At 37.3% G+C, this 26,272-nt stretch overlaps 1 long non-coding RNA gene across 12 annotated transcripts in view; it reads right to left on the bottom strand.

The window, feature by feature from the left end:
* Positions 1-24,922, bottom strand: part of LOC107825289 (uncharacterized) — a 56,547-nt gene extending 31,625 nt beyond the window's left edge. For 3 of the 12 annotated variants that reach the window (XR_001657034.2, XR_012697238.1, XR_012697237.1), the window contains exons 1-3: positions 24,705-24,918; positions 24,185-24,258; positions 4,801-4,873 (exon numbers count right to left, since the gene is read on the bottom strand). This is a non-coding gene — a long non-coding RNA (uncharacterized LOC107825289). Of the gene's footprint in view, positions 1-4,800; positions 4,874-5,278; positions 5,413-19,576; positions 19,709-19,786; positions 19,940-24,184; positions 24,259-24,560; positions 24,576-24,704 lie in introns of those variants that run through there. The other 9 variants (XR_001657033.2, XR_012697236.1, XR_001657029.2 and 6 more) reach the window with 8 other exon arrangements.
* Between the last annotated feature and the right edge of the window lie 1,350 nt (positions 24,923-26,272).

Consider the following 26,272-nt stretch of genomic DNA (forward strand, 5'->3'; position numbering starts at 1 on the left):
GAAGGTCATCATGAAAATTTTAGTCATCATGAGAATTTTAGCAACATAACAAATGCGCAATCTTATTTAGAGGGTCTAAGTAAATAAAACTACAGAAAGGTAAATATACTAGTATGCACTGTTACGACCATAGCATTAATATGTTATCCTGTTAACAGGACAGGCAAGGAAATAGTGTAGTAACCTTATTCCTGAACTTCATTTGTAGTGCCTAAAGTTTAAGTTTGAGGCGCCATTATAATTGAGTATGAGGTCAAATCACCAAGCTTTGTTTCCCCTTTCTTTAAGAGCTCAGAATTTTTTTAAACTTTATATATGTATTAACCCACTTCAACCATTCCAAAAAATTGGCATTACTCAAGGTAGGTGAACTAGAGACCGTAAGCTAGCCCAGCTTATTACTTCCCAAAACTTAACGCTTATTGTGAACGAGCTCTCTATTTCACAGAAAAGGAGATTGGCAGAAAAAGGAAGGGAGTGAAGTACAATTGGGGAGGAGTTGGGACTTGAACCATCTTGATATAAGAGGCACAGACTCAAACAAATATGAGAGGCAGATATATACTCTACAAAAAGAAAAGAAAATGTATTATGGTGATATGTTGGTAAGAGAGTACGAATACAAGTGGCGAAGCTAGGATTTCCGCCACGGGGATTCAAAAAACAAAAAAGTAGGCATGCAGAGAGGCCAAGGGGATTCAATACCTAATATATTTACATAAAAATTTTGACCTTATATATGCAGTGTAATTTTCCGGCAAAGGGAACCCCCTTCCGCCACCCTAGCTCCGCCCATGCATTGATGCACGCACATTTGTTCAAAAGCATATAAACAAACAATGTATAGCAATAGCATTATGATCTTGTCATCTTGATGTCTATCATAACCATTTTATTTATTCTTGAATCATATTTTCACAGTTAAGACATGACATCTATTGTATTGAAAATGTGGTAAAAAGTCATTTTTGTTGCATTAAACAAAGCAACTGTAACTGAGTTATATCAGTAAAAAATGTGTCTAATTTATTTCTTCTATCCCTCAAAAACCTATTACTTCCTCTATCACATTTTTCTTTTTCCCTTTTCCTTTTTTTGGAAAAAGGGCCACTTTTATTATTTTGGGAGTTCTTTGACCACAACCACCCTTTTTTAAACCTTTCAAATATTTTGAATTATTAACTTTTGTGACCTATGGTACCTTTTATGCAGTTTCCAACTATGTAAATTTTATTTCAAAAACTTGAAGAATCCATGTTTAAATCCACACCAAAAATTAGGTACTTTAGCCGTTGTACTGTAAAACAGAGGAATTATTCAATTAAAATCACTAGGAACCTGTATGATGCACTTTATTCAAGGATATGATTAAACGAATGCACTAAAGATTTCCATCACATCCAGGACTATCTATGGAATGTAATCCGGACCAGCTCAAATAGGACTAAGTACTAACTGCCTTGTCATTTACCAAAATGCTAATAAATCCCACTAGCCACCAAATGTATGGTAGAAATCCATTTCAAAATAAGACTACGTTTAACGAAAGGAAAATATGACAGTTCAACATAATCAGGACCAAAAAGAACTGTCCAATGAAAAAGAAAAAATAGCACATCAAATCAAAGCTCTAATCCTATAAAGATAAGGAGAAAGAATACCATGCAATACCCATGTAACTTTACCATTTACCCCATAGAAAGGCTATAAGAACTAGATAATAAGCTGCATTTAGTCCCAGGTAGTTTGACAGAAGGGGAACCAACCATACAATAGGATCTCATTTAGTTGCTCTATGTTATCTTCCTTACCAACTAGACTTATTTCACACTCCTTCATGTCTATCTTCAGACTCAAAGCTACCTAGATAATTACGTGCTTTTCAAGTAGCGGAGTTGATGCGCCTCGGGGTCAATATGCAAGAGTACTGTCCGCAAAAGAAGATGAAACATCCCTACATTGGTCCAGCCTTCCATGCTAGCTACAAGGATCTTAGATAACCCCCAATCACAACTCTATTTGTAGCTTTGATGAGCAATTCTTGAACAGCAACAACAGCCCCCCAAACGTCCAACAGTAAGAACTCCCTCTCCCACTGACTGCCTCTTCTCTCCCTATGTTGCTAAAATCCACTCTTTTTAATTTAGAGTTTTATGTCCACATTATCATCATTCAATAACTCCTCTTACTTCCTTTTTCTCCATATTCTACCTATTTCACCTTTATTGTGTCCATAAAATTCCTCCTCCGACTAGCAATTGCTAACAGATAAAAAGAATTTATGTTGCAATCACCCTTCTTCAACCACAATATCCTCAAATTTTATCTCCATTTAATGCTTGGGTGACTGTCATGTTAGCTAATTACTCTTTTACCTCATACTTCCTAATTCATCCCTCTTAATTAAGCCCCCTCTTGCTTTCCTCTCCAATTGTCCCAATTCATTCATCAGTTCCCTTGTTATATTTTTATCCTCTAAAGTACTTCTCCAGTCCATCTTAAATAATTTGTTAGCCGCTTCAACTTCTTCGCCATACAAAAAGAGGAGCCCTTTGGATATGGTACTCCCTCCATCCAGCCAGCACTGACCGATTCTAATTGTTAGGAAGGGCACTCCTTATTCTGCTACAATCTACAAAATCAATATAGGGTTTAATATTAGCAGAGAAGAAGCAATTTGGATAAATATCAGTAGCATCCCCTCCCAGACTGTTGGATGAGAAACTTGTCGAGCCTTGATTGACTCTTCAGTTGTGGATCAGATAAATTAACAGCTGTCATGGGAAAGTCAACAAATGGGAGAGAGTTGATTACATCGTGAATTTACCATTGCCCAAAGGAATGGCATACCACCTCTTTCTTTCCTTTTAAAACATTAATGTTCTAGCCAGTTCGCATGCACTCGACTAATCCATCAGGTAACTTCCATTCTGTCATCTCCCATAAGCACATGTATCGGAGAATAATGACCTACTATATTTGCCTATGTTGGGATTTAAACGCTGGCCTCACATTCCTCTCTTTCCTCCAGGAGTCTTATTGCACTGCAATCCCGAGCTATCTCACATTACTCCATCGTAGCATCACCAATGAGATCTCCTCTCAAAACTCCATTTTGACCCCTCACTTGCCGACCCATCAATTTCACTCGACTAAACTATCCACACTTTCAAAGATCACAATAATTGTGGAATCTCCTTCATCACATCTCGAAACTTCAACATCGACATGTCTTATAACACCACAATCTCTTCTTATCTCCTCCTAATTTATAAGCATATCATTTTCACTTCTCACTCTTATGTTTTCACACACTTATGATAATTGACTCTGGTATTTTTTTTCATTTTTATTTCTTGCAAGCACGCTAATCATACATTTCTCCTTTAACCCCACCTTGATAATGGCCCTTATACTTTGAGGCATTCACTCTTCTCACCCCACTCTATCTATCTCTTCCTTCTCCTATTAGCCCTTCCCTTCATCCCACATGGATCCATAACTTATATTTTTATAATTAGCATTAATAACTTATACTTCTTGGATCACAACTTATATTGCATCTAAATACTTTACTCTCTTTAATTTTTTTTCATTTGCCCCACTCAATTATCTCATACGCTCCTCAACTACTCATTTATGTTTTCGTAGGCTCATGTCAAATACTTCCTCCTTTTCAACCATAGAGCTTAGGAAAGAAAAGAAGATTTTTGAAACTTCCAATCGTAAATATGTCATAACATTTGTGTGGCTATAATACTTTTGAAACTTTTGATCTTAAATATGCCGGAATATTTTTTTGGCTACAAAAGCTTCTTAGAAAGGGTAAAATGAGAAGTCACATTTAATTTAGAAAGAGGTAAGTCTTTTTGGAATGACTAAAAAGAAAATAGGATAACATAAATTGGATCGGAGAGAATATGAGTTTATTGGTCTCTCCTCGAACTGTAAAATGAAAACCCTAATTTTCTATTAAAAAAAATCCTTAATTTATGTTAGTACATGTGTTTAAATACAAAAAAGTAGGTTAGGTAGCCAAGCCATTTCACGAGGAAAATCGCTTTGAATATGATCTCTAAACAATTCTAGAGGAACAAAGCTAGTTAACGATAAAACATTATTTTCCTAGAGTAATGGGTAAAAATTAACATGGTGTGACTAGATTTTAATTGGATTGCCAAGTGGTATTTCAGTTCAACTTCTACCGTAGGCCATTATACTGGTAAAATGGTCAATTTCTTGTTGATAGTGTTTAGCTATCTGTATTTTAAATGATGTAGCATGGATACACTTTATATCAATAACACCAAAAATTATGATAACATTAACAGGAAGGCAAAACGTATTGCAGATCATAACACAGTTCCCAGGAGAAGCCATAAGACAGCGGCACTAAGAGTACATCACACAGGTAGGAAGCATATTTCACACGCCATAAGGTAAAAGTTACTACTAGTATCTATTTCTTGTGATGAATTAGTGCCAAAAGAGAAAAAATACAGCAGAAACCAAAAAAAAAAAGGGTACATGCAATAACAAATATGGATCCATCACAGATTCGACCGAGAAACATTAAAGTGATTCTTTCTATGAAATACTAAAGCGAATTAATTAGCAACAGTACATCAAATGTGACATTAAAGCCAACATAAGATGCTTATGGACCTCGTAAAGAAACGGAACTCCAATAACTCGGCAAAGAAAAGCTTTGTGCAAAGAAGAAAGAAGAAACTAATTGAAACATTTATTTAATTTAAATATGCAATAAATATGATAGAAACAGCATTACGATTTACGCACCTGAAAAACGAAGCAACGGCATTTCCGCAATGCTGGGAGTGATTACATATTGTATCTTCTAAAAACTTATGATCTGAGAAAAGTTCCAGAAGAAAATTGAAAAAACAAAACGAAAAACGATCCCGATCAGCAAGTTGAACTAAATTATACTCCTATGATGAAAAGAAAACATGAAACGTATAGCAAAAGTATCGCAATACGTAGTCAGTCTATAAGCAAAGGTGAAAATTGCGTTTAGCATATGATATTAAAAAAGATTTTTTCTATATTTCTTAGAAACAAAACATAAAAGCGATGAATGAACCACCGCCATTAATGGCCAAAAAAATTGCAATTTCATAGTGTTGTGAGTGATCGAAAAGTTAATCAGACAATTTGAGGAGAAGATGAATGAAGATGCACTGAGAATTGAAAGAAAAATAAGAGTAATTTCAATGGCTTTTTCAGCAGAAAGAGAAACGGGAGAATAGATACCTACCAGATAAGTTTATGGAGACGGAAAGAGAGGAGAGAACAATGAATAGGAAGGGAATGAAAAATATCTGCGTTAAGCCGGAGTAGAGAGTGGGGCAGGGGCTTGAGAAATTGGGGGTGGGGTTGGGGGGGGGGGTGCCCCCACTAGATTTGGTTTGGGTAATTTTGATTCTCTGGGTGGCCCAACTGGTGATTATTTTATTGAGATGAGAAATCCGTGTTCTTGTGCTTCTCCGAATCTCTGGGGACCTGCTGCTGTTTTACTGTGAGTCTATGAGTATTAGGTGAGAGTATTAATTTTATTTGAATCTAATTTTTATATACATTTAACAATTTACTCAAAAAATTGTAATTATAAATATAGACTGCTAAAACAGAAAAGAAAACAAATAAAGTGTATATTTTTAAAAATAGCATATTAACTTAATTCATCTTAATTTTTATTTGAGTTGTTTTCCACGGATAGCATAAAAATTATGAAATCAAGTCAATTAAAGACCAATTGTATGTAAGTGTTATATATTATGTGAAACATTTAGCAGCTTCAATTTCTTGGCCGAGCAGAAATTGATCGCTCACCTCCTTCTACTATAGTTTACAAATTAGTACTCCATCAGTAATTCTAGAAAAAATAATTAACTTTAAGTTTTTTTATTTTACTCTTAACGAGATGACTTTTAGCTACAGAAATTTCTATCTCTTTATTTAGACTAAAGTTTTAGAAATCATTTTTGTCTTTTAAACTTCGTGTCATGTCAAACACTCTCACATAAATTGAGACAAACGGGTGATGCTAGTTAAATAGGAGAAATTGAGAGAAAATTCATTCTCACCCAATTGAGATAAGAAACGTGTTCGTTTCTCTTTTACCTAGTTTAGATGCCTCCCCTTTTTCTATTCTTCTTCACTTAAACATCAAACCTCATCCTTCATTCAAACTCAAACTCAAACTCGTAACATGTACCTTATACACATCCTGTGTTGTAATACTTTTATTGTTGAACCAACGCCATAGGACTATGAATCATAACTTGTATCTCTAAATTTCTTTAACTCTCAACTTTTTCTATTTATATCCTCTTCACGACTCACTTTCCATCGTCATCATATCATATTTAAACACACTTTATTGATGCCTCTTCAAACCATGGAAAGATAGCTCCAATTTGTCCTAACCCGAAATTTTCTTCCCTATTGATTTTGATAAATGTGCCATTATCTTCATTTGCTCCTTTCAGAATTCCCCACATTGTTATAGATTAGACCACAAGTTAGTACCACAACTGATTTTTTCGTCTCGGCAATGCTTCCACATGGACCCTTCTTCATTTCTAAAAAAAAGTGAGGATAATTCTTATTGTGATAGGTTTAACAACACTAAATGTGTCCTGATAGTCTACTCCAACTTCTTGATTGAAATCCTTTGATGCAACTCTTGCTCTGTAGCGTTCAATGGAACCATCAACAATAAGTTTCAACTTGGAGTGATCATCTACATCCAACAACGTGCTTAGCACCAGAGGAAGGTACCAAAGTACAAGTTAGATGAAAGCATTATAAAATGAATGCAATTTATTCCTCTTGCATAGCATGTCTTTAATTTGCAATCTTACTTGCTTGAGAAAAATATGTAGGTTCAAGGAGGAGTGCGGGAGGCGGTAGTGAATATTTGGCGATGGAGTCATTCCCTATATGTGCAGCTTAACCACATCCTCTTCCTAACTTGCCACCGTGATGTTGATTGAGGCTTGAGACCTTTTGAAGTTTTTATCAACTTTTAAGGTATTTGAATCTCGAACAATGAGATCAGATTGAGTAAATTTCTGCTATATAACATTCATCGATCTACTCCAAACTTAACAAGACGAGGCCATGAAGATCGATATTCCTTACTTGCCACCGTGATGCTGATTTAATACTTGATGGGACCTTTGAAGTTGCATTAAGTTTTTAAAGTATTAGAATCTTGAATGGCGAGATAAGCTTGACTAAAGTTCTGCTATAGAACATTCATCTACTCCCAACTTATAAATTAAGAGGGAATAAAGATAGATAAGAGCGATAGGACCTGGTCAAAAAGTGGCAGACACGTACGACTAATCCATCATAATAAGGTAATAAACCTCTAACAATGTAGAGAATCAAATCTCCATCAGAGACTGGTTGAGTAGCTGCAGAAAGGTTATAATTGTATGTTCATTTTTTGCAGGTAATCCACCATGGAAGAGGTTACTTTTGGTGTTCTGCAATTGTATCCCGAGTTGCATTAACCTAGCTCACACAAGATTGAGAACAAACACTCACACAACCCACAATCTACACAAGGAATTCTTGTCATCAAACGAGAAAAGAAGCCAACTTAAGAGTAGTGACATGTTTCTTCCATGTTAAGTAAAGTGGGTTCAAAACTACTTACGTAGTGATTCATCACTCGAACGCGAGGTTAGAGGTTTGGAGGAAGACCATGGAGTTTAAAGGTTTCAAGTTGAGCAGGGCTAAGACAAAATGCTTGGAGTGCAAGTTCAGTGGAGCGACTCAGGAAGTGGACGGAGATATGAAGCTTGAATCACAAGTCATCCCTATGAGAGAAATACAAAGAAATGGGCAGATTGACGAGGATGTCACATATCGTATTGAGGCGGGATAAATATAATAGAAGCTCGCTTCCGGTGTTTTATGTGTTAAGAATGTGCCATCAAAACTTAAAGGTAAGTTTTATAGAGCAGTGGTCAAACCGACTATATTGTATGGGGCTGAGTATTAGCCAGCCAAGAACTCCCATGTCCAGAAGATGAAGGTAGCAAAAATGAGGATGTTAAGATAGATGTGCGGGCATACTAGGTTAGATAAAATTAGGAATGAAGTTATTCGTGACAACGTAGGCATGACCCCTGTAGAGGACAAGATGGGGGGAAGCGAAACTTAGATGGTTCGGGGATGTGAAAAGGAGAGTCACCTATGCCACAGTAAGTAGATATGAGAGGTTGGTCTTAGAGGGCCTATAAAAAGAGGCAGAGGTAGGCTGAAGAAGTATTGGGGAAAAATTATTAAGCAAGACATGGCGATTCTCCAGCTTACCGAGGACATGGCCCTGGATATGAATGTTTGGAGGTTGAGAATTATGGTAGACGACTAGGTAGCACAGTGTTATCCTTGCTCGTTCTAGTAGTTTTAGTAGATTGCTTAGTGTTAGTCTTGTATTTTCTTATTATTAGATTTTGGTTATTACTTATTGTTCCTTTTGCTTGAGTTTTATGATTGGTTTGTTAGTGTTGTTGCTTGTTGTTACTCCTTCCTCTCTATCATTCCTGAGACGAGGGCTTGCTTAAAATAGTCTCTCTAAGGTGTGAGTAAGATCTACACTCTACCCTTTTCAGACCCCACTTGTGAGATTACACTGAATTTATTGTTGTTATTTTTGTCATGTAATGATTGGAAGCTAATGAATTCAACTAATTGCATATGCTTATTGAGGAGTTCTTCCCTCGACAAATACAATTATGCATAACGACAAACAAGTTAATTAGAGTTTGAATTTGGAAAGAGGTTTCAAAAGGTTAAGTTACCTATTCATTGGCAACTACAACTTGTATTTCAAACTAGGTATTATTCTTTAACTTATCTTTAACATCCAAGACCAGCTCTCTGAAGAAGCTACAAGTACTTACTGTATAATTTATGAAGCATTTGGTTGGTGCTATAAGTGCATTGGTGGGAAAAAAGTTAATGACGCGTGGAACATCAGCAAGGTGACAAGTGGCAGATCCAATTTAGTAAATTAAAAGAATTGAAAATGCACGAGCGGAATACCCCCGATGTTTTGTCGGAAAAGGTATCGGACTTGACAACTGGAAAAGAAAAAATAGGTACGGAATGGATGAAGACCATAAAGAGGGAAGGTTCATGAAACTGTTATAAATAAGGAAGGGAATCGGCATTGATCGTGGTTATGAAAAATCCTCGGTCATTAATGCCACCGTTAAGACTATATGTGGTAACGGTCAATCAAGGCAATTAATGTCATTAACAAGACAGAATTAAGTATGGGAATCGTTATAATTATGTATCCTTATATAAGGATCCGATCCTCATTTATAAAAGCATCTGAATTTTTATTAATATATGCAATTAGTCTTTTACTTTATTCAAAAGGTTCAAACCGCAATTCTGGGAGAGATCAACGATCTACTTTAAGTTCTCTTTCCTTGTCTATTATTTCTATTATTCTTTTTAGGCCAAATACATATACAACCCCTTAAACTTGGCTCCAGTTTCCATTTAGACACTTTAACTATGTCAAATACCTATTGAACACTCCAACTTAATTTCAAGTGTACCTATTAAACACTTCATGTGACGTGGCATAATATGTGATTTTCACTCAAAGTTGGGCGCGTGAATAAGAAATATAACATTTGTTTTTTTTTTCAAACATTTTTTTTTATTCTCTGTCTTTCTCTTTCATCGTCTCTATCACTAATATCCCTTCAGATTTTCCTTTTCTTAATTTCTTCTCTGGATCTACTTACGGATTCATCCCACTTTGAACATTGATTAACTTGTTATTTCACTTCAAATTTGATAAACTTACATGCCAAAGAAGAAGTGTAAACCTAAAAATGATTTATCGAGAGAGACCGAAAAAACCTTGAAATCCAGAAAAAAAAAAATCTAGCAATTTCGGATAGATACCACGAGAGAAACTCAACAATTTCAGAAATCAACAGAGAGAAATCCATCAAGAAAAATCCAGTAATTTCAGACAATAACCAAGCAAAATCGACTCGCTTAATTTACAAAGAGAATCCAACAAGAAAAGTACAACAATGTCAAATATCAGCCAAGCAAACCCAACAAGACAAAGTAGTAATTTCAGACATCAACCAGGCGAATTCGATTTTGCTGAGAGAAATCCAGCAATTTCAGAGATTAAACATGAAAAATTGACTTTATTTTGTAGCTATATACATGGAGATTAACCCAACGATTTCGCCGGCATCGACTTTTCCGTTAGATGTTAGAATTTATCGCCAAGTAGCGAATTTACAAACATGACAAATTTTCAACCAAGAAACAATAATATGCTTTTTGTTTGGACATAGCTAAAGAGAGGAAGCGATAGATAAGAGGAGGAAAGACATGAATGGAGCTACGGGGAAGAGATAGCTTTAGAAAGATGGGTGGAGCAGGGAGAGGGGGGGGGGAGGTGAAGATAAAACCAAAAGGGGTGAAAATAAATTTTTTTGGAATATTTAGCCTTAAAAAAAAAAATCGAAAGTCAAAATGGCATATGTCACTTTTTCATTCGATCTATTGCCACATCATCCGAAAGTGAACAATAAGCACTTAATTATTTACACAGGGTAAAGAAGATGTATTTAATAGGTACACTTGAAATTAAATTGGAGTGTTCGATAGGTACTAGCCATAGTTAAAGTATCAAAATAAAAATTGGAGTTAAGTTTAAGGGGCCGTACAAGTATTTGGCCTTCTTTTTATTCTTCAAATTACCAAGAAAGTGAAGTAATTTTAGTTATCAGTAACCCGATTTCTTCTTGATATTAATTTTGACCGAGAAATCTATTTTTGGGTTAAACAAATTGGTTCCTTGCCGGGAATCTGATAATATGTTCACTTTCCAAACTTCATTTTTAGCAACAAAATACGTCTACGGCTAACAAGAACAACCAGCTGAACCAACAAGGTGGAACTCTACCACATCACACACCCACAGCTACTCCTCAGCACTCACGAGAAAGTTCACCTGAAAGGTGTGCTTCGCGCACTGATGGACAACATGGAGATGACCAGACTGTTGAGCAGGATGCTTTGAAGCAGTTGATTGCACAACACGTGAACGAAGCACTACAGGCTTTTGCTAGAGGATTACCTAATGCAGCACAAACTCTACCACCAGTTAATACCACCTTGGAAAATTCGCGTTCAGGACTCGATAATTTTGGAAGTGGAGAGATGCCCAATGAATCTCGCGATGGAGGATCAGGTACATCAAATAATTCCCATTTACAAAGTTTAGTACTAACTTTGCAGAAACAGTTAAAGGGCAAAATGTGCGCATAGAACAAATACCTAGCGTGCCTCCTTTGATCAAAGATGTGGATATTGACAAGTATTCACAACAACCATTGAAGCCAAGTGCAGCACCTTTGCTAATTCCCGAAAAGTTTATAATGCCAGATATTCCTAAATATGACAGGACATCCAACCCACGAGATCATGTTACTGCATTCACTATAGGCGTGAACGACGATGATTTAACTAAGCAGGAGATTGAATCAGTTTTGGTTAAGAAATTTGGCAAAACTCTCACAAAAGGGGCGTTAACATGGTACTCCCTCTTACCTGAAAACTCCATTGATTCTTTTGCTGAGCTTGCAGATTCATTTATAAAGGCGCATTCGGAGGCTCCGAAAGTTGGAAAAAGGATAGAGGATATCTTCAAAGTTAAACAAGGGAGTACAGAATTGCTCAAAGAATTCGTTGATAGATTCCAACGTGAGAGAATGATGCTACCGCGAGTACCTGATAACTGGGCGGCTATGGCATTTGCAAGCAACTTGAACGAGAAAAGTTCAGAAGCCACGAGGAGGCTGAAAGAAAGTTTGCGGGAGTTTCCTGCAACGACTTGGAACAATGTGTACAATTGATACATCACGAAGCTATGAATAGAAGAAGATACGGTTACACAACCAAGGGTAGATGAAAGACCAGGAGCAAGACGCTCGGAATCAGAGAGAAGATCTGGTAAAAATAGGTACGAGCCTTACATGGGGCCTGCAGGGAGAGATTCCTGAACTAAACAAGAGAATGCACAATTTGATTCAAGATCAAGGCAAAAAGAGGTGAGTTCTTCTTCCAGATTCAAAAAGGAGTGAGATGTTGGATGCAACGACTCTGGTACTCAAACAAGAATAGGAGATTATAGCTTTAACGCCAGCACCTCTGAATTGGTGGTTGTTCTAAGAGGAATGTGAGATAAGATACGATGGCCAAAAGAGATGAGATCAGATCCAAACAAAAGAAACCCAAATTTCTGGTGCGAGTTTCACAATGACCATGGCCATAGAACAACAGATTGCAGGCTTTTGCAAGAGGAAGTTGAATATCTACTGAAGCAAGGTTATCTTACTAATTTGTTAAGTGAGAAAGGGAGACAATCATAAATGAAAAACAGGCAAGAACCCCCAAAGCCTCCATCACCAAAGAGAACGGTAAACATCATAACCGGAGGAGATGAAGTCAATGAGGTAACGTACATGGTTGCAAAAAAGACATCAAAGGTCACTGTCACTCATGGAAAATTAGTTCACCAAGTCTTGGAAGGTGACAGTATAATGTTTGATGACGAAGATGCAAATGGCTTGATGATTCCTCACAACGATGCACCGATAATATCTTTACTTGTACATGATACTAATATAAAATGGGTTTTGATTGACCCAGGTAGCTCAGTAATATTATTTTGCCGAGAGTGGTAAATGAAATGCAAGCTAATAATAAGGTCATACCAAAGGCACGATCTTTATCTAGATTTGATAATTCAAGCTTCGTTACGAAAGGAGAAGTTGTATTGGCTACGTTTGCAAAATGAGTCATCAAAGATACAAATCCAGGTAATAGACGCGAACATGGCCTATAATATAATTTTGGGAAGGCCATGGATTCATGATATGGATGTTGTCCAGTCCACGTTGCATCAAGTTATCAAATTCCCTTCACAGTGGGGAATCCGACAAATCCGGGGAGATCAACGGGCTTCACGGAGCATTAATTCAGTGGTGATTACAAATATAACAGCCAATGATGCAGACGCGAAATAGCAATTATAGAATTTAGTTGGGGACGCTTCTATCCAAACCTCAATTGAAAACACACATGGTCACACTGATGTGGATTCAAGACCTGATGTGATTCAAGAACCAGAGGAAAACGAGAACATCAAAACAACCACAGAGGAGCTCGAAGCAGTGATATTATTTCTCCACTGGCCAGATAGAAAAGTTTACATCGGAGCAAATTTGAGCCCAGAAATGAAAGCTAAGTTAATTAAAATTTTGCGTGCTAATGTAGATTGCTTTGCTTGGTCGCATTCAGATATGACAAGTATACCACCAGAGGTGATGACTCATAAGTTAAATAAGGATCTGTTACATCCACCTGTTAAGCAAAAGAAAAGAAAGCAAGGGGCCTTCAAAAATCAAGTGATCTAGGATGAGGTACAAAAACTTCTGAAAATCGGTTCAATACGAGAGGTAAAGTACCATGACTGGTTAGCTAATACTGTTGTGGTTCCAAACAAGAATAAAAAATGGCGAGTCTGTGTAGATTATACTGATTTAAATAAGGATTGTCCTAAAGATTCATTTCCTTTACCACACACAGACCAATTAAATGATTCTATCGCAGTTCATGAGCTTTTAAGTTTTTTAGACGCTTATTCTGGTTATAATCAGATAAAAATGGACCCTTTAGATGAGGAAAAAACCTCATTTATTATAGATGGGGGACTTATTGCTATAAAGTCATGCCATTTGGTTTGAAAAATGTTGGAGGCACATATCAAAAATTGGTGACCAAAATGTTTCAAGAACACCTGGAAAAAACTATGGAGGTCTACATAGACGATATGTTGGTCAAGTCAACACAGGCAGGGGATTATTTTTAACATTTGGCTGAGACCTTTGAAATTCTCCGCAAGTACAACATGGAGTTGAATCCGGAAAAGTGCGCTTTTAGCGTAGCTTCAGGCAAATTTTTAGGTTTTCTTGTTTCTAATAGGGGTATTGAAGTAAATTCACACAGATCAAAGCTATTGAAGAAATACCAGATGTACTCACGAGCAAGAAAAAAGTAGAGAGATTAACAGGTAGAATAGCGACTCTGGGAAGGTTTATATTCAAGTCATTGGAAAAGTATTTTAAGTTCTTTTCAGTATTGAAAAAGCAAAATCAGATTAAATGGACTAACGAGTGTCAACAAGCTTTGAAGGACTTAAAAGCGTATCTATCAAATCCACCGCTGTTAGCAAAACCAAAAGATGGAGAGAGATTGTTCATCTACCTTGCAGTGTCAGAAGTAGCGGTAAGCGCGGTATTGGTACGTGGAGATAAAGGTAAACAATCTCTGATTTATTATGTTAGTAAGTCTTTATTAGATGCTGAGACACGATATCCTCACCTAGAAAAACTTGCTTTAGCTTTAATTATGGCTTCAAGGAAGTTACGACCTTACTTTTATTGTCATCCTATTTCTGTTATAACCGCTTTTCCACTAAGAAATATATTGCATAAACAAGAATTATCAGAAAGGTTAGCTAAATGGTCAATAGAACTCAGTGAATATGATATTATATATCAGCCTAGAACCGCTATAAAATCTCAGGGGTTAGCAGATTTTGTAGCAGATTTTAGCTCAAGTTTAGTTCCTGAAGCAGAAAACGAGCTACGAATATTTACTGGAGCTAATCCGGGGACTTGGACCTTGTTTACTGACGGTTCCTCAAATGTTAAAGGAGCAAGTTTGGGGATTGTTTTAATTCCACCCTCGGGAAAAATAATAAGACCTGCGGTAAAATATTACCCAATTACTAACAGTGAGGCAGAGTATGAAGTTATGATTGTAGGCTTGGAACTAGCACGGGAGCTTAGTATTGAACAAATCGTGATCAAAAGTGACTCGCAACTAGTAGTCAATCAAATGCAAGGGACTTATGTGGCAAGAGAGACACGAATGCAGCAGTACCTCAAAAATGCACGAGAATTGCTTAAGTAGTTCCAGTAATGGAAAGCTGTACAAATATCCAAGGAGGAAAATGCAGAAGCAGATGCATTGGCAAATCTCGCATCTGTCGCTGATGCAACAAATGCAGAAAATGTTGTTGTGGTACATTTATTTCATTCAACCCTCGACCAAACCAAGAGTGAGGTAAATTTCAATAATTTAACTTAGGATTGGAGAAATGAATTTGTGAACTTTTTGCAGTATGATATTTTGCCCGAGAATAAAAGAAAATCCCGATTGTTACGGTTAAAGCTGCTCAGTATTGCTTAATTTGTCGGAACTTATATCGCAAAATATTTGGTGGACCTTTAGCACGATGCCTTGGACCATCACAAAAGGAATATGTGATGGGAGAAGTACACGAGGGGCATTATGGCAATCATGTCGGGGGAGGGGGGAGAAGGGAGATCATTGGCGAAGACATTAATAAAAGCGGGATACTATTGGCCAAAAATGGAAGAGGAAGCAGAAAACTTTGTAGCAACGTGCGATAAATGCCAACAATACGCTAATAATATGCATCGACCGGCGAAATTCTTGCATTCAATTATATCACCATGGCCCTTCATGAAATGGGAGATGGATATTGTATGACCATTGCCTTAAGCTAAGGAAAAGGTATGGTTTTTGTTAATTCTAACAGATTATTTCTCCAAATTGGTAGAAGCAGGTGCCTTTAAAAAGGAAGTTATGGATTTCATTTGGAGAAATATAATATGTCAGTTTAGAGTCCCAAAGGAGGTCGTTTGTGATAATGGGCCGCAATTCATAGGTACGAAAGTTACTGATTTTTTCCAAAGCTGGCAGATTAAACAGATCACTTCGGCATCTTACCACACAGTAACTAACGACAAGCTGAGTCGACGAATAAGGTTATCATCAACAACTTAAAAAAGCGATTGGAAGAGTTAAAAGGCAAATGGACAGAAGTACTACCATGTATATTATGGGCTTACAAAACAACAGCAAAAACTAGCACGGAGAAACACCATTTTCACTTGTATATAGAATGGAGGCTCTAATTCCAGTTAAGATAGGCGAACCGAGCACGAGGTATATATGTACAAATGAGGCAACAAATGAAGAAGAGTTGCGAGTAAATTTGGATTTGACGGAAGAAAGAAAAGAAGCAACATTAATTCGGATGGCGGCTCAAAAGCAAATGATTGAACGTTACTATAACAGGAAGGCAAACCTGAGGCATTTCAAGATTGGGGACTTCGTCCTCAAAAAGGTATTCCGGTCAACAAAAGCGGCAAACGCATGAAAGTTGAGTCCAAATTGGGAAGGCCCGTATAGAGTTAAAGGCATTGCTGGGAAAGGAGCGTACGAATTGGAAACCATGGACGGCAAGGTGTTACCTTCTCATTGGAATGCAGTCCATTTGAAGAAGTATTACTTCTAAAAGAGGTTAATACCCACGTTCAGGCATCATGCAAGTCCGATTTTATTTTGTTCATTTAAGTTTTACTAACTATTTTAGATGATAGGCAAAAAGCTGGCCCGTACCAAATGATGATATTAGACCTGAAAGACACGCGGATTAATGAATTATTCCTGGTCTAGGTTACAACATTTCTGATGGCAGAAAGTTTTATGCAGTCATCATCTAAACAATTACCTCCGAGTCCCGTATGTATTTCCTTTTTTAGGGAAAGGACCAAAAGTAAGGAGTTGATCCAGTGTTCGGGATTTCATACTTCAATACTCCAACACTGGGGGTACTATGCATATGGAAGGATACACAAGGAAAGGAGATGTACACCACAAAAGCATAGTTTAGCCAGAGTTAAAACCTTGAAGAAACCCTTGAAGAAAATATCAAGATTTCAAAAGAGGCGTTCAAGCTCGTAGAAAAAATGGGCAGTAAAGAGTTAAAGAAGCTACAAAATACTCTCACGAGCTTCTCGGTTAAGGTCATAAATTTAATCACGGAAAAATATACCCATATTTGTAAACATGCTACAAAGAAAGCAGTTATGAGAATGTTGTATAAGATTATTTATTTGGAAGTTCAAAAAAAAAAAAAAAAAGACTTCCTCAAATTACTTCATGTTTCATATCATTGCACCAATATGAAGATGAGACGTCATCTTCATCAGTGTTGTTAATATAAAAAGGCCCTCTTTTAGAAAAACTCGTACATATTAAAAGACGCGATCTACTAAAGCATTCTTAATGCAAGTACAAACTCAAAAACTTAAATAGCAGAAAGCATAATATGCATCAAAGAAATATTTATATCATTACCCCAAAGGGGGAGCGGGAGAAAATATTCCAAAAACCAAAAAGGAAAAAGAGTTTCAACAAAAACCAAAAGAAGGATAAATCTAGAGGTGGGCATATTTCGGTCCGAACTGAAGAAATCGGTTGAACCGAAAATATTTTTATTTCGGTTTCGGTTATTCGGTTTTTTTGGTCGGTTTCAGTTTAAAATTTTAAAATTTCAGTTTTTCGGTTCGATTTTCGGTTATTAATTTATTTGGTTCGGTTAACCGAAAAATCGAATTATTAGCATATAGATTCTTTAAGTTATATATAGGCTAAGCCCATAGGTAATAATATAAGCCCAATTTTGAAGTCCATCAAAAACCCAATCCAAACTTACCATTTTATTCTAACTTACCGAAATTTTGAAAGAAAATCAATAAATTTGACAGTCCAATTATTACATAGAGAGAGCCCAATATGATAATGTTCAAACCGACAATCGATTAGAAATAAACCGAACCGAAATTAGAAAATCGAACTGAACCGAACTTATTTCAGTTCGGTTTCGGTTACTACTTTTACAAAACCGAAAACTAAATAATCGAACTGAATTTCTGTAAACCGAACCGAACCGAATCGACCGAACGCCTACCCCTAGGTAAATCACTTTCACAAAAGCCAAAGGAGAAATTAAGGAGCATCATCTACGGGAGAAGAGGGGCCAGCTTGAGAAGAAGAAGGTTGAATGCCAGCTTCACCAGGAGTTAGTCCATCTCCATCACCTTTAGAACCTTCATCTTCAGGTGTTGAGAAGCTTTGACATTGCTGAGTTTGATCAATCGCTTCCTTAGCCTTTGCGATTTCAGCATTAAGGTCAAAATCCTCCTGGCTAGCTTCGGTCAGGGTCTCAAAGCGGGTGTTCAAGAAAGCTCAGCTAACATCAAAAGTTAACTTATCTTCAAGGGCCTCATAATCCTTCTCCCACTGCTCAATTTCAGCTTTCAACTCTTCTTTTTCTGCTTCTGAGGCTTCATAAGATGCCTTTAAAGGAGCAAGAGAACTCTCAAGGAATTGAATCTTGTCTGAAGAGGCACGAAGATCTTCTTGAGTCTGGGTGAGCATTTGTACAGCGTATACCTCTTTTTGGTTAAGGAGCTATTTCAAGCTTCTTATTTCTTCAGTTGCCTTGGAGTGTTGTTCAGCTAAGGAGGATTCCAACCTGTCCTTGTCTTTTTCAATTTGATTGGAGGAAGCTTTTAAAATAGCTAGGTCGGCGGTGATTATTCTCAGTTTTTGTTCTAAAGCTCCTTTTTTCTCAGCAAGAACGTCTTTCTCCAGTTGAAGGCTTTCGAATTGCTCTTTCCAATTATCAGCCTCGGTACGCAACTCGGTCACATGTTGATCTGTCCAAGAAATCCTTCTCACTCCGTACCTGTCAAATTGTTCTATAAAAAGATAGAAGAAGGGGGTTTACGAACATGAAAGGAAGGAGAGGAAAGTAAAGAGTAAAGATACACCTTGAGGGAAGAATGGATGATGTCATTCAACAGGGTCAAGGAACTGTGAGACTCGAGCTTTCCTTTCCACTGGACCAAGCAATGGTTTTAACCACACATCAGCTTGTCCAGACTTTTTCAATAGATTTCCACCATCGGAGACTTCAATTAGAACTTTCTTCATACCACGTCTACCGCTAGAAGGCTCAGCTTCTTCATGAGAAGCAATAACGGGGGAAACTACTAGGGTGACCGTAGGCGGAGAAACATGGGGATTAACACCGAGAGGAACTGGCGTCATCGGAAGAGAGGCAAGTGGCAGCTCTTCTGAGACAGTACCAAATTCTTCTTCAACCTCAAAACCTTGGGCTAAGAACCTGTCAATAGGACTTGAGGGGGGGATGTTATCAAAATTACCAGCATCTTCATTAGAGATATCCAAATGGACATTCTCTGGCTCATCAATGAGACTAAAAGGAATTGAACTTGGAGGGAGATTTCGAGAGACATGGGCTTCATCATCTGAAACCACGCGCCTTCTGACTTTTGGTTTCCTCACTAAGGAACCTTCTTCGATATCCTTTTCATCTTCAGACTCATGGGCTTCAGCATTCTTCCTCTTGAAGGAAGATACGCTTAAAATATGTTCTTGTGCAGAGCTTATAGAAAGCCTCGTAGAAGGAACAGAAGTGGGGCTCATGCCACGAATGGCAAACCATAAAAAAGGAGAAAGTATATGTATTAAAAGAAAAAAACAACCAAAGAGAAGGGAAACCATGGGAATACAAATTTACCGCGAGTTTTCATTTTCCATCCAAATTTTTGTGAAAGAAACTTCCATGATCTCTTATCCATGGGAGCAGCGATCATCATTTTTTCTCCCGAATCACGAAAGTTAGGAATTTCTTCAAAGACTTCCACGGTTGCTGAAAAATGAACATACACTAATGTGAAGAAAATAAAAACGTCAAGAAAAGTAAGGAAATAAGAGGAAAAACACTTACGTGCAAAGTTTCACTTTTCAGGGAAAGGCATGTTTTCATCACCCACTAACCCACGAGTGGGGGCGGCAATAAATCGAGCATACCAGCCACGGTCACGGTCATTCTCGGTGCTGACTAAAACCCCTTTACTTCTAGCCACAAGGGAAAAGACACCTTCACGAAAGAGTTTCGAAGAATATAAGTGGAGCAAGTGACGGAAGGTAAAAGGGGCGAAAACTAAACCCGACAAGTAGCAAAGGCAAGCAACTGCCCTCCACACGATGGGACCTATTTGACTGAGGCAAACATTTAAGTAGCGGCAGTACTCAATAGTCACGGGATCAATGGGAGGAGTAAACCCTAAAGTAAAAGGATAGGTGTAAATAAAGGAATAACCTACATGGTAAGAAGTGATTTTTTGGTTTGCACTAGGAGTCATCACTAGAAAGTCAGGTTTCCAATGGCATTCACGTCGAACCAAGAAAAGAGGGCCTGGGGTAATCAAGCTAGGGTAATAATCATTAGGGTTAAGATAAGCTATAGAAAAAACCTATTTTTTCATAGCTTCACGATCTGATACAAAAGAGAACTTCTGTGGGACAATCTCAGAAACAGTAGGTTCTCGCATGGGTTTGTTCTAATCCTTTCCTCTAGAAGAAGATCTAGGAGTTATGGGTGTTCTAACCCTAGAAGATGATGTCTTAGCAGTACTACTTTGAGGGATAGAACTACGAGTTGTCAACGAACCTAAATTTCGTAGTCTACCACCTTTCCTACTTCTGGTAGGGGTTGTAGAGGGAGGAAGTTCATCAACGATCACCACTTTACGTGGTTCTGACAACGAAGAAGGATTCGATGAACGAGAAGACATCTTTAATGGATGAAACACAAGGAAAAGAGATGAATAACTACAAGAGAAGTTAGGGAGATGAATGCAAGGAAGAAGGAAGGGACTTTCGAAATTGAGCGTGATGAAGTATTTATAGGAGAAAGCAACCGTCATCAGAGTTGCTCATTATGAACTGTCATCATGGAACCGTCACTTCATGACTGGTGCAGCCGCAGGACAACCCTAAAAAGGTGCTACAAACTGCAAAGCCAATTACAATGGGACACGTGTCTTGAGCATTAAATGGACATGACGTACGTCTCATTGATTCTGAAGACGACATTATGATAATCGGGAAAAGACGGCAAGAAATTCTCGCCATAAATACTTACCATTTCCCGAGTATTCAGTTGAGAATATTCAAAAAGTGGGGAGACTATCTGTATTGATGGGAAAAAAGGTATGACACATGGATCATCAGCAAGGTGACAAGTGGCAGATCTAGTTAAGTAAATTAAAAGAATTGAAAAGGCACGAGCGGAATACCCCCGGTGTTTTGTTAGAAAAGGTACCGGACGTGACAGTTGGAAAAGAAGAAATAGGTACGGAATGAATGAAGACCATAAAGAGGGAAGGTTCATGAAACTGTTATAAATAAGAAAGAGAATCGGCATTGATCGTGGTTATGAAGAATCCTCAATCATTAATGCCACTGTTACAATTATATGTGGTAACGGACAATCAAGGTAATTAATGTCATTAACAAGCCAGAATTAAGTATGAAAACTGCTATAATTATGTATGCTTATATAAGGACATGATCCTCTTTTGTAAAGGCATTTGGATTTTTATTAATATATACAATTAGTCTTTTACTTTATTCAAAAGGTTCAAACCGCAATTCTGGGAGAGATTAACTATCTACTTTAAGTTCTCTTTCCTTGTCTATTATTTTCATTATTCTTTTTATTCTTCAAATTACCAAGAAAGTGAGATAATTTTGATTATCAGTAACCCGATTTCTTCTTTATCTTAACTTTGACCGAGAAATCTATTTTTGGGTTAAACAATAAGAAAAAAGAAAATACATGTATAAACTCTATGTAGTGTTTGATTGGTGATATTAAATACGGATAAGAATATTTGTGTTAGCAATGGGAATATGTAAAAAAAATTAATATAAAAGCTAGTAGAGAGCATAAACGAGGTGGATAAGAGAGCCAATAAGGAGTGATATAAGAAGGCTAATAAGGAGGCAAAATTAGCGGTCACTGCGGCTAGGACTGTGGCGTTTGTATGACGAGCTTGGGGAGAGAGGCGGGGATAAGAAGTTGTACAAGCTGACCAAAGTGAAATAAAGGAAGGCCCGTGATCTGGATCAAGTGAAGTGCATAAAAGTCGAGGAGGGTAGAGTGTTGATGACTGAGGCTAAGATTAGGCGGAGATGGCAGTCATACTTCCATAAACTCTTGAATGATGGGGGATATGGATATTGTGTTGGGTGATCTGGAGCATGCAGTGAGTCATCAGGACTTTGGGCACTGTAGGCACATAAATATGGGGGAGGTCGAGGGGGCAATGCGTAGGATGAACAAGGGTAGAGCGATCGGGCCAGACCAGATCCCGGTAAAGTTCTGGAAGAGCGTGAGTAAGGCATGCTTAGAATGATTCTCTAAGTTGTTCAACGTTATTTTTAGGACGAAGCGGATGCGTGAAAGAATGGAGGTGGAGTATGATGATTCTGTTGTACAAGAATAAGGATAATATCCATAATTGCAATAACTATAGGGTACCAAGCTGCTAAGTCATACAATAAAAGTTTGGGAGAGGGTGGTGGAAGGGAGAGTGAAGAAGAGTGTGTTTATTTCCGAGAACCAGTTCAATTTTATGTCGGGTCGTTCGATTATGGAAGCCATTCATATGCTGAGGAAATTGATGGAGCAGTATAGGACAATGAAGAAGGACTTACATATGGAGTACATAGACTTAGAGAAAGCATATGACAAAGTCTCGACAATGGTTCTATGGAGGTGTTTAGAGGCTAAAGGTGTGCCTATAGCCTATATTAAAGTGATTAAAGACATGTATGCTGGAGCTAAGACACGGGTAAGAACAACGGCAGGAGACTCAGAACACTTCCCAATTGTGATGGGGTTGCATAAGGGATCAACCCTTAGCCCGTTTTTATTTTCATTAGCGATGGATGCATTGGCACGACATATTCAAGGGGAGGTGCCATGGTATATGTTATTTGCGTATGATATAGTTCTGATTGATGAGACATGAGGAGGTATTGACGACAGACTGAAGGTTTAGAGACAGACTCTTGAGTCTAAAGAGTTCAAAATGAGTAGGATCAAGATGGAGTATTTGGAGTGCAAGTTCAGCGATGTTATCCAGGAAGCGGATATAGGTGTGAGGCTTGATACACAAGTCATACCTAGGAGAGGAAGTTTCAAGTACCTTGGATCTATAATACAAAGTAACGGGGAGATTGTCACGCATAGTATCGGAGCAGGATGGATGAAGTGGATGCTTGCTTCCGGTGTCTTATGCGATAAGAATATGCCGCTGAGACTTAAAGGTAAGTTATACAAGATAGTAATTAAATATACTATGATGTATGGAGCAGAGTGTTGGCATGTCAAGAACTCTCATATCCAAAAGATGAAAGTAGCTGAGATAGGATGTTAAGGTGGATGTGTGGACGTACTAGGTTAGATAAGATTAAGAATGAAGTTATTCGGGATAGGATGGGAGTGGCCCTTGTGGAGGATAAGATGCGGGAGGCGAGATTGAGATGATTCAGGCATGTTAAGAGGAGAAGCATAAAAGCCCCAGTTAGAAGGTGTGAGAGGTTAGCCTTGGTGGGTATCAGGAGGGGTAGAGGTAGGCCTAAGAAATCTTTGGGAGAAGTGATTAGGCGGGACATGGCGCAACTAGAGCTGATTGAGGACATGGCCCTAAATAGAAGGGTGTGAAGGTAGAATATTAGGGTATAAGGCTAGTAGGTAGACGAGCGTTTATCTATGTCTTACTCAGTTCGCTAGCATTAGTGTTAGTATGATATCCTTTTATTCATAGATTATTATTATTACCTGGAGTTTATCTGCTTTCTTGGCTTTAGTCTTATTTTTGTCTTGTTGTTGTTCCTACTTGTAGCCATTAATTTTTTTTCATACATTCTTCAGCCAAGGGTCTATCGGAAACAGCCTCTCTGTCCTTCCAAAGTAGGACTAAGGTTGCGTATATCTTACCCTCCCTAAATTCCACTTGTGGGAAATCACTGGGTTTGTTGTTGTTGTTGGTTTTCTTTGAGCTACTGTGATGAACCAAAAGGACGATGCAAATAAACAAAGAAAATTAAAGTGTACATGCCCTAACAAATATGGAGCCACCACAGATTCGACTAAGCTAAACTTATTAACAACGGTATTTACAAAGTTTAACTTAAGATGCTTCTGGTGTCTAGCGTCGAAAAAAGAATGGGACTCCAACTTGGCAAGATAACCTTTGTGAACCAAAAGTATTTTAGGACAAAAGACTAACTGAAGCCTAGATTTCAGTATAAAAGAAATAGCATAGTGTACCTGCGAAAACAAGCAACGGCTTTTCCTCAATGCTGGATCGTGATTACATGGCATGTCTTTCAAAAACTTATGATCTGAAAATTCCGGTAGGAAAACGAAAAAGCAATTAACATATGATTCCCATCAACAAGTTGTACTAAATTATGTGATGGAAGAAAAATTAAATATGACACAAAAGTATCGAAAACCGAAGTCAGTACAAAGAAAAAGTGAGAATATAATTAAGCCAAAAAGGAAATTCATACTATGACACAATAAGATTTAGTTCTCTTTCTGTGACTCGCTAAAGAACCAAACAGATAAGCGGTGAATGAATCAATGCCATTAAACGCAAGAACAAGCACTGAGATTTCATAAAATAAAATTAAAAAAAAACCTTTAGAAAAAGCATCGAAAATATTTATCGGACAATCCGATTCAAGAAGAGGAGATGAATGAACTATTGATAGAGAGAGAGAGAGAGAGAGAGATTAATGTTGCATTTAATGCAAAAAGGGAGAAAACATAATTGAATACGTACCTGTAACACAAGTTCAATAGAGATGGAAAGAGATGAGAGAAGGGGAATGAAATAGAGCGAAGAGCAAGAAAAATATCTGCGTGGAGAATAGAGGACATTATATAGGGAAAGTACCCCCCCCCCCCCACCTACAAGGAGGGAAATGGGGGGTGGGGTTGTGAAATTGGGGGTACCCCCTACAAGATTGGGACGTATATTGTGGTTTGGGTTTGACGGGTTCTGTGATTCTCTTGGACCTGCTGCTGTTTCAATATGGCCAACTAGTCATTATTTTATGAGTTCCTTTTGCTTCTCCGAGACAGCTGGCTATGAACTGATAGTATATTATTATTATTCTTATATATATTATATTATTTTCTTATTCTCATTGAGTTCATTTGACGTGAACTTCTAACTTACTACTGTAGACTGTATTCATGTCGAGGCAATTTTCGAGTTAAACAAGTCTATCTTTTCTTGTTAAACTCTCACTCTTCATAATATTTACAGTCGTATTAATTTAAAGTAACTTGAACAAGTATTACACCATATAATTAACGGTCAGATAATACGCAAATATAGTTCATAGCCTGTTGGGACTAATAGAGATAAATTAATTGCGTAAGAAAATTTTTTCTATGGGTAAATGAAACTTAATTGCAAATTTCTTCTTCTTTTTCATTTGGTCCTGTCATTTGGCTAGTTAGCTTAACTAGACGAGTCTCGGGCAGTTGAGCTTTCCATCTCGGATCACAAGGTTGTTGACTAGATTCAGCCCTTTCTCTTTTAGTTTTTACTTTTAGTGTTGTAACTTATTTGTCATTAGATGAATACTATGGAGAGTAAATTTCATATAGAGTAAGTGGGAGTTTGGACATAAGAAATATAAAATTCCAAAAAAAGTGAAAAAGAAAATTAAAGTGAAAATGGTAATTAGAGTTGTATTTGGACGTGAATATAATTTTGGGTTGTTTTTGAAGTTTTGTGAGTGACATGAGTGAAAATTTTGAAAATAGTTTTTTTGGAGTTTTTCAAATATTCGAAAATTTTTAAAATTCATGTTCAAGTGAAAATTGAAAATTTTATGGCCAAACACTGATTTCGAAAAAAAATAAAAATATTTCAGAAAAAAAGTGATTTTTTTTATATCCAAACGGGCTCTAAGACAAATGGTTCGGAGTTTTGTGCCGATGTAGGTGTTGCGGTTCATCAACATAACAATTGCAATCACAAGAGTTACTAATTAGACATCCCAATCAAAAGTAAGCAAGCAAAAACTGACAATCTCTGAACTCTCATGTATTTTTCATGGTTGATAATTCCTTTTTTAGTAGTATTTGAAACTTCAAACTTGCCCAATAAATTCACATATTTCTGATTTTATAGTTTTCAAAACAAAATGGTGGAAGTGGTATGTTCCGGGTAGAATGCCTAAGTATTAGGCAGCAAGATTAATTGCCTTTTCAGTCAATTCAACATCTATGTATATAGTTCAAAATAACTTATATATACACATAGAATTTAAAACAATTTATATACATAGAGAGAGAAGTTCACCTTATTATTACACATGAATAATAAGTGTTATA

This window comes from Nicotiana tabacum, chromosome 12 (genome assembly GCF_000715075.1).
Source record: "Nicotiana tabacum cultivar K326 chromosome 12, ASM71507v2, whole genome shotgun sequence".
NCBI classification, from domain to species: Eukaryota; Viridiplantae; Streptophyta; class Magnoliopsida; order Solanales; family Solanaceae; genus Nicotiana; species Nicotiana tabacum.